The sequence below is a fragment of the Leptonychotes weddellii genome, chromosome 8 (genome assembly GCF_054177405.1).
Source record: "Leptonychotes weddellii isolate Sample4059 chromosome 8, ASM5417740v2, whole genome shotgun sequence".
Lineage (NCBI taxonomy): Eukaryota > Metazoa > Chordata > Mammalia > Carnivora > Phocidae > Leptonychotes > Leptonychotes weddellii.
This window is the reverse complement of record NC_138376.1, coordinates 81,772,647-81,780,005: the sequence shown is the minus strand read 5'-3', so window position 1 is coordinate 81,780,005 and position 7,359 is coordinate 81,772,647.

Here is a 7,359-nt window from a genome sequence, read left to right as displayed (position 1 = left end):
AGGGGAGGGGGGTGGGGGGATGGGTTAGTCTGGTGATGGGTATTAAAGAGGGCACGTACAGCATGGAGCACTGCGTGTTATACACGAACAATGAATCATGGAACACTACATCAAAAACTAATGATGTAATGTATGGTGATTAACATAACATAATAATAAAAAAAAGAATGCTCATAGAAGTTCTATTCATAACAGTCCCAAATTAGAAACAACTCAAATGTGGATTGATAATAGAATGGATAAATAAATTTTTCTATGTTTATACCAAGGTTGTGATGGGCAGCCTCCAAGATGGTCCCCAGTGATCCCCTGCCTCCTGGTGTTCATATCCTGGGCTGGTCCCCTCCCACACTGGACCAGCTTGGTCTCTGTGATCTCTGTGATTAATAGCATACAGCAACAGTGATGGTATATCACTTCTGAGATTCGGGTATAAAAAACACTGCAGCTTCCATTGTGAGAGCTCTCATTCCCATATTTTCTCTTAGACTATTTACTCTGGGGAATCCATGTCATGAGCACGCCTATGGAGAGGCTCACATGGCCAGGACTTAATCTCTTGTCAACAGCCATGTGAGTGAATTTGGAAGTGGATCCTCCAGCCCTAGTTAAGGCTTCAGAGATTATAGCCTCAGGCAACAGCTTGACTGCAATGACTTGAGAGACTATAAGCCAGAACACCCAGCTAAACCAAGAATGATTCCTGATTCTCAGAACATAGGTCGTATAGTAAATGTTGGTTTCCAGCTGCTAAGTTGGGGGTAATTTGTTACACAGCAATAGATAACTAATACAATGGGATAATATAAAGTAATGAAAACAAATGAAATGCAGTTACATATGTCAACATGGGTGAATGTTACCAATGCAATATTGAGTGAAAGAAACCAATAACAGAAGACATTTTTAATTATCCCATTATTTAAAGTTCAAGAAACGGGTAAAACTAAAGTATGATATTTAGGGATGCATGCCTAGATGGTAAAACAATCAAGTCAATCAAGGAAGTGGTTTTCCTAAAAGTCAGGATGATGGTTACCTTTGGGGGCAGAATGGGGTCAGAAGTGAGAGGGGGCACGAGGAAGGCTTCTGTGCTCTTGCTAATGTGCTGTTTCTTGACCTGGATGGTGATAGCAAGGGTATTTGTTTGGGATAAATCATTAAGCTTTATGCCTTTGTTCTTAAACCCCCACTCCACCTTTTTGTCTATGTGTCAATTTCACAATGCAAAGGCAAACAAAGAGGGTGGGATGAGAGAAATTAGGGACAGAGAGCACAGACAACTCTTCAGAGGAATGTTGTTGCAAAGAGGATCAAAGAAATGGAATAGTAGCTAGAAGAGAACTTCTAAGATTTCCAAAACAAGACTTTCCTTTTTTTTTTAAAGATTTTATTTTTTTATTTGATGGAGAGAGACACAGCGAGAGAGGGAACACAAGCAGGGAGAGTGGGAGAGGGGGAGTGGGAGAGAGAGAACCCCTATCACACATACCCACAGAGCAGGGAGCCCGATGCAGGGCTCGATCCCAGGACCCTGGGATCATGACCTGAGCCAAAGGCAGACACTTAAAGACTGAGCCACCCAGGTGCCCCTAAAACAAGACTTTTTAAAACATGAAACAACAGTATGTTTTATGCAGAAGGAAATCATCTACTGGAGAGGAAAAACCGGTAAGACAGAAGAGGGGTCTTGCTGGAACCAGGTTGTGAAGTAGGTGAGCGACCGGTCGGGCCTGAGCTAGGGATCCTGCGTTAGAGTTCTCTGGAGATACAACCAAGAGAATGTATCTACATCTATACGCTCTATACAGTAAGCTTGTACTATATCTATTAATAAACCTGTATCTGTATCTGTCTATCTACCTATCTTTAGATTTATTTTAAGGAGTTTATCTATAGTTTATTTTAAGGCTACACGACTGGCGAGTCCCAAGCCTCCAGGGTGGGCTGGCAGGCTTGGCAAGTGGTATATTTTGAAAAGATGGGATTCCCCTATCACACATACTCAAGGTGATCCAACTGGTGGGGCTGGCAAAGCATTAAGCTACCGAATCCCTGCAGACGAGCCGGGCAAAGAGGTCCTCAGGAAGAATGAGGATCTTCCCTGGGGGACATGCAAATGCGGGCTTAGTTCGGCCAGCAGATGTGGGTGACCAGGTAGGCAGGTGCTTTGGGGGAGTCACAGCTGTTCCCAATCCGTGAAGACACTGAGAGAGGCGCCTTCGGTGGAAATGGTCCCTTTCTTCTTCCCTGCCCCCGGGAGGCACGAGCCCACCCCACCCCCCAGGCCTACCCCCAACTCCCCAGTGCCGGTGCTCAGCGCCCGGGTCCGGACTGTGGCGCGAGCGGGCGTGCCAGCTGCGGCCGCCAGGGGGCGTGAGGCGGCCGAGGAGGGCCGGGCTGGCCGGCAGGGCCAGGAATATCCGGGGCCCGTTTCTGGAGCCGGCGGGCCTCAGCGGGTTGGCTGGAGCTCTCTGCTCCGCCGGGCCCCCTCGGCCGCGGTCCAGCCCCCCGCCCCGCCAGGCCCTCCGGAACCCAGGGCAGCCTCGGGCCTCCGCTGGTTCACCGACCACGTCCCCTGTGCCTCTTGCCAGCGCTGAGCTGCTCTCCTCGGACCCCTGGACGCCAAAGGGGTCCCCCCCGCCGCTTGCACGTTTGGCCTCTCAGATGCTAGAGCTGGCGCCAGGCCTCGTGCGGGGCCCTCCCCCTGTCCCCAGGCCACCCTGGAGGAGGGGGACAGCTACCTAGTTCACGCCTCGGAGGTGGCCCAGTGACCTTTCAGGGCCTCTCGCTAGAGCAGGGGGGATAGAGCTTCCCTCACCTAAAGGAACCCCCCTCCTCCTTAGGACCCGCCACACCCCCGGCTGAGCTGCCTCCCACTTGCTGGGCGACCGGGAGCAGGGGGGCCAGATGCCCCGCACGCACGAGCAGGACACCCGGGTCCGTTTGAATTTCGGATAAACAGCAGGTTATTGAGTGTAAGTATGTCCTAGGCAGTATTTGGCACATACGTACATATTTGGGACAAGACTTACCGTATTATCTATCTAGTTAAATCTATCTGTATCTATATAGTTTAAAAAAATCCGACTTCTCTGTTTTGTTTCAGTTAAACACAAGTACACTTTTCCCCCCAAGCCATCAGCTTTCTTAACAGATTTTAGAAAAAGAAGGAATTTATCCTTTTAATCATGGCATTCATTCAGCTAAAGCTGCGGCCCTTTATGTCTGTGGAACCTTTCCTTTCAAGGAGCTTAATGTTTTTATGTTAATTTATTTTTATGGGCGAATCTGTAGTTTGCTTTCTGACTGGAGTCCACGCTGAATAGGAGCTGTTCAGTGGGGCAGATTTTGGAAATCATGATAACTTCTGTACACCACCCTGAGCAAGGCCCTGTGGGAGTCTCCTGGGGACCTTACTTCTGGGTGACCATTTCACAGTCTATGTGTCCATTACATTTATATTTTGGGTCAAGAGACTCTGTCCTGTAAGGGACCAAAGCCCTTACAATATTCCTAATAACACTCCTTGGCCCTTGTGGAGCTCATTTCCTCATTCCACTGTGGAATGCCATCCGAAATCAAACTGGCTCAGATGTAGATATGCTCTCCCTTGATCCTGACCTGCTTGGTCTGGGGGGACAGGAAGCCAAGAACATCAGTTTCCTGGGACAAAGTACCACAAAACTGGATGGCTTAAGCAACAGAAGTGTAGTATCTCACAGTTCTGGAGGCTAGATTTCCAGGATCAAGGTGTCCGCAGGTTATTTCCTTCTGAGTGCTATGAAGGAGATCCAGGATCTTTCCTTGGTTTGTAGATGTGTCTCTTCACATTTTGTTTTCCTCTATGTATGTCTGTCTCTCTGTCCAAATATTTCTTTTTAATAAGGAGACCAGTCATATTGGATTAGAGTCCACCCTAATGACCTAATGACCTCTGTCAAAGACCCTATCTCAAATAAGGTCATGTTCTGAGGTACTGGGGGTTAGGATTTCAACATATCTTTTTTGGGGGAAGGACACAATTCAACCCATACACCAGGAAACCCTGATGAGGGAAGGAGCACTTCATTGGTATCTGAGAGATGACTCTTTGAGGGATCCCATCAACACCTCAATAGACAAGAGTTTGGCTGTCAGGCTGGAGTTTTGGTCAGGAAGCTTCTAGAACCAGGAAGTGGTGACTTCATGGGAGAGCTCGCTGTTCCTGTTGGACACCTAAGCTTGGTCTGAGAGGCCAGCTGAGCTCCCAGTAGCAGAGGTCCTTTCCTCTCTACAGGAGCCTCAGGGAGGGGTCCTTGTCTTCCCCGTATCTGGTGGTGAAGCCCACTTACCTTCTTATCTGGGTAAGAAGCCCACTTACCTTCTCTCACTGCAGGTGGGAATAGGACTGTGAGCAGAGCATTCTCCACAGACTTGTCCAACCCACGTGGCACCTGAGTTCAATGGGGAGCTGGGAATTGGTCCGGGAAAGAAAAACAAGGGCAAGCATTTGGAGGATTTGAGGTAAAAATTTAATAACATGTGTGGTAAATGTTCATAGTAATTTGGGTCTCATAAAACCCTGCCTTCCCACACCGTATCCCCTTACTCGGACAATAAAACTCTAATGTTGTGTCACACACAATTGAAATCTGAGGATTCAAAATAATACCTTGCCTATTTCTTTCTAAGGGAGCACAGTCAATGAAGAGTTTCAAACTTAGATTTTGGTCACCTTATCATTCTCATAAGACTTTTTTTTTTAAGAGAGAGAGAGCATGTGTGCACAAGTGGGGACTGGGGGGAGGAGCAGAAGGAGAGGGAGAGAGAGAATCTTAAGCAGGCTCCACATCCAGTGTGCGGGCCAATGAGGGACTTGATCTCACAAACCTGAGATCATGACCTGAGCCTAAATCAAGAATCGGATGCTTAACTGACTGAGCCACCCAGGTGCCACTCTCATAAGATTTTATTTTATTTTATTAAAGATTTTATTTATTTATTTGACACAGAGAGAGAGAGAGCACAAGCAGGAAGGGCAGTAAGCAGAGGAAGAGGGAGAAGCAGGTTCCCGCTGAGCAGGGAGCCTGATGCGAGGCTCCACCCCAGGACCCCGGGATCATGACCTGAGCCGAAGGCAGCCGCTTAACTGACTGAGCCACCCAGGTGCCCCTCTCATAAGATTTTAATACTCTCTTTAGTAATAGGAAATCATGCAAGTGAGAAAATCCCAGTCCCTCCATTGATTCATGGAGAAAACAGACTCAATCATTCTGACATTTCCAGAGAACCATCACCTTTCCAACAGCTGCTAAGTCCAGTGTGAAAAGAGGCTAATAGCACATGTGATCTCCCAGTGTTTCTGGCCCCATGGGAAAGAATATTCAGGCTCCAACAACACTAACCTGATAGGCAGGATCATCACGTCCTGCCATGTTAGGACAGATTTTTTGACCCCCTCCCAAGCCTAATTTCAGATGGTCCTTTTTGCCAAAGTGAGATCCTTTGAATCACTATGTTGCGGATATGATTTCTTAGTCTCTCCAAAATATATAGTGTGTTGGAGGTGTGAAATTTGGCATGTGAACATATGGGATGGAGAATTGACTGCAGGGAGGGAGTCCCCCTGCTGTGACTGCCCACGCAATTTGGGCTTCCGAGGTAGTTGTTTGGAAAATGAATTAGATTCTGTCCTTAAAAATAAAGTTATTTCTCAAAGTGAGGAAGCCTTGATCCAGCTGCGAGCCACAGGAGCAGCTGGGGGCTTAACACCCTTCTGCGCACCTCTAAAGACATTTGAGGCTTGTGGCTGCTAATCAGGACCCGCAAATCATTTTAATCATCAGCTTCTTGTTACATTGTGAGCACATTAATAATTTTTCCTCAATGCATTTAAGGGAAAAAGAGATTGCCAGTAGAAGCCTGTTTAATTTGATCACCTGTGCCCGTGGGCACCAACACCCTTTCTTCCGCCTTCCTTCCTTGGCACCCTCTGGCTATGACCTCTACCCATCATGCGTGTGTGAGTCAACCCCGTGGCACAAGACCTGCTCACCCTCCCTCAGCCAAGTGGTGTTTTCTTTCTGCTCTTCATTTCCTCTTCTCCTTACACACACTCACATCTGTTTCCCATTATTTAATTATTCTGTGTCACAGTTTACATTTTATTTTTCAGTTTTCCTCTGTCTACCATCATACCTTTAGTTTTCCTTTAGCAAACACATACTCATTTCATTCTGATACTGTGTCCTGATAGTTTTCCCTACTTGGTTTGCTATTGTTTGTTTCTTTTCTGTCTTTTTTTGATGTTTTTTTCTGTTGCTTTGGTTTTTTTCTCTCTCTCAGGGCCAGGGAAACCTGGGTACAAGTGCCAGAGCTGGTCAAGAGGACATCGCCAGCAGCCCGGGGTTATACCTGCCCATCTCTGGTGAAAGTGGGGTGTGATAAAGACCCCTTCCTCCCCCCTCGCTTCTGGGCTGTTGCAGGAAGTTTGGGTGGGGCATCCCCACCTAGCAATATGTTCAGTCTCCTTCTTCCCCAAAGTTGAGTGTGCCTACGAGTACGCTGCTTTTCAACAATCCCCCTCTGCCATGTTCCCTGTGCTGGGGACAACAGTCCCGACGTCACTAGCAGGGTCTGCAGGCAGAGGAGGGAGGTTGAGGAAGAAGTCAGTGAGTGACAGAAGTGTACCTGTGCAGAGGGAGTTGTTTTCCTGGTTTACTTTGAATAAGGCACTTCTCTGTACTTTGGAATATCTGGTGGTCAAAGGGCATGCTGTTGAAAGTTTTAAGATTGTTGCAAAATAGGTTGCTATAAGTTGGTGAAGTCAATTTTAGATTCCTTTTTTGTTTTTAATTTTTGGATTGATGATCTTCTAAAAGGGCACAAGAATGAGGCTTCTGGCAACTGTGTGAGAGTCTCCTGCCTTCCTCAGGGAATGTAATATGCCTTTTTTCTTTGGTTGCTTTCAAGATTTCCTTTTAATATTTTATTTTTGGTGTGATTTTTTTTTTGAAGATTTTATTTATTTATCTGTCAGAGGGAGAGAGAGAGAGCACCAGCAGGGGGAGCTGCAGGCAGAGGGAGAAGCAGATTCCCCGCTGAGCAAAGAGCCCGAGTGGGACTCAATCCCAGGGCCCTGGGATCATGACCTGAGCTGAAGGCAGATGCTTAATCAACTGAGCCACCCAGGCGTCCCATAGATGTGATGTTTTTGTTTGTTTTCTGCTTCGTGTTTCTGAGCTTCTTGGATTTGTGGTTTGGTACCTGTCATGAACTTTGGGAAATTCTCAGCCATTAGTTCCTTCCAATATTTCTTCTGCCTCCTTCTCTCTTCTCCTTCTGGTATTCCAATTGCATATATATTAGACCATCTGA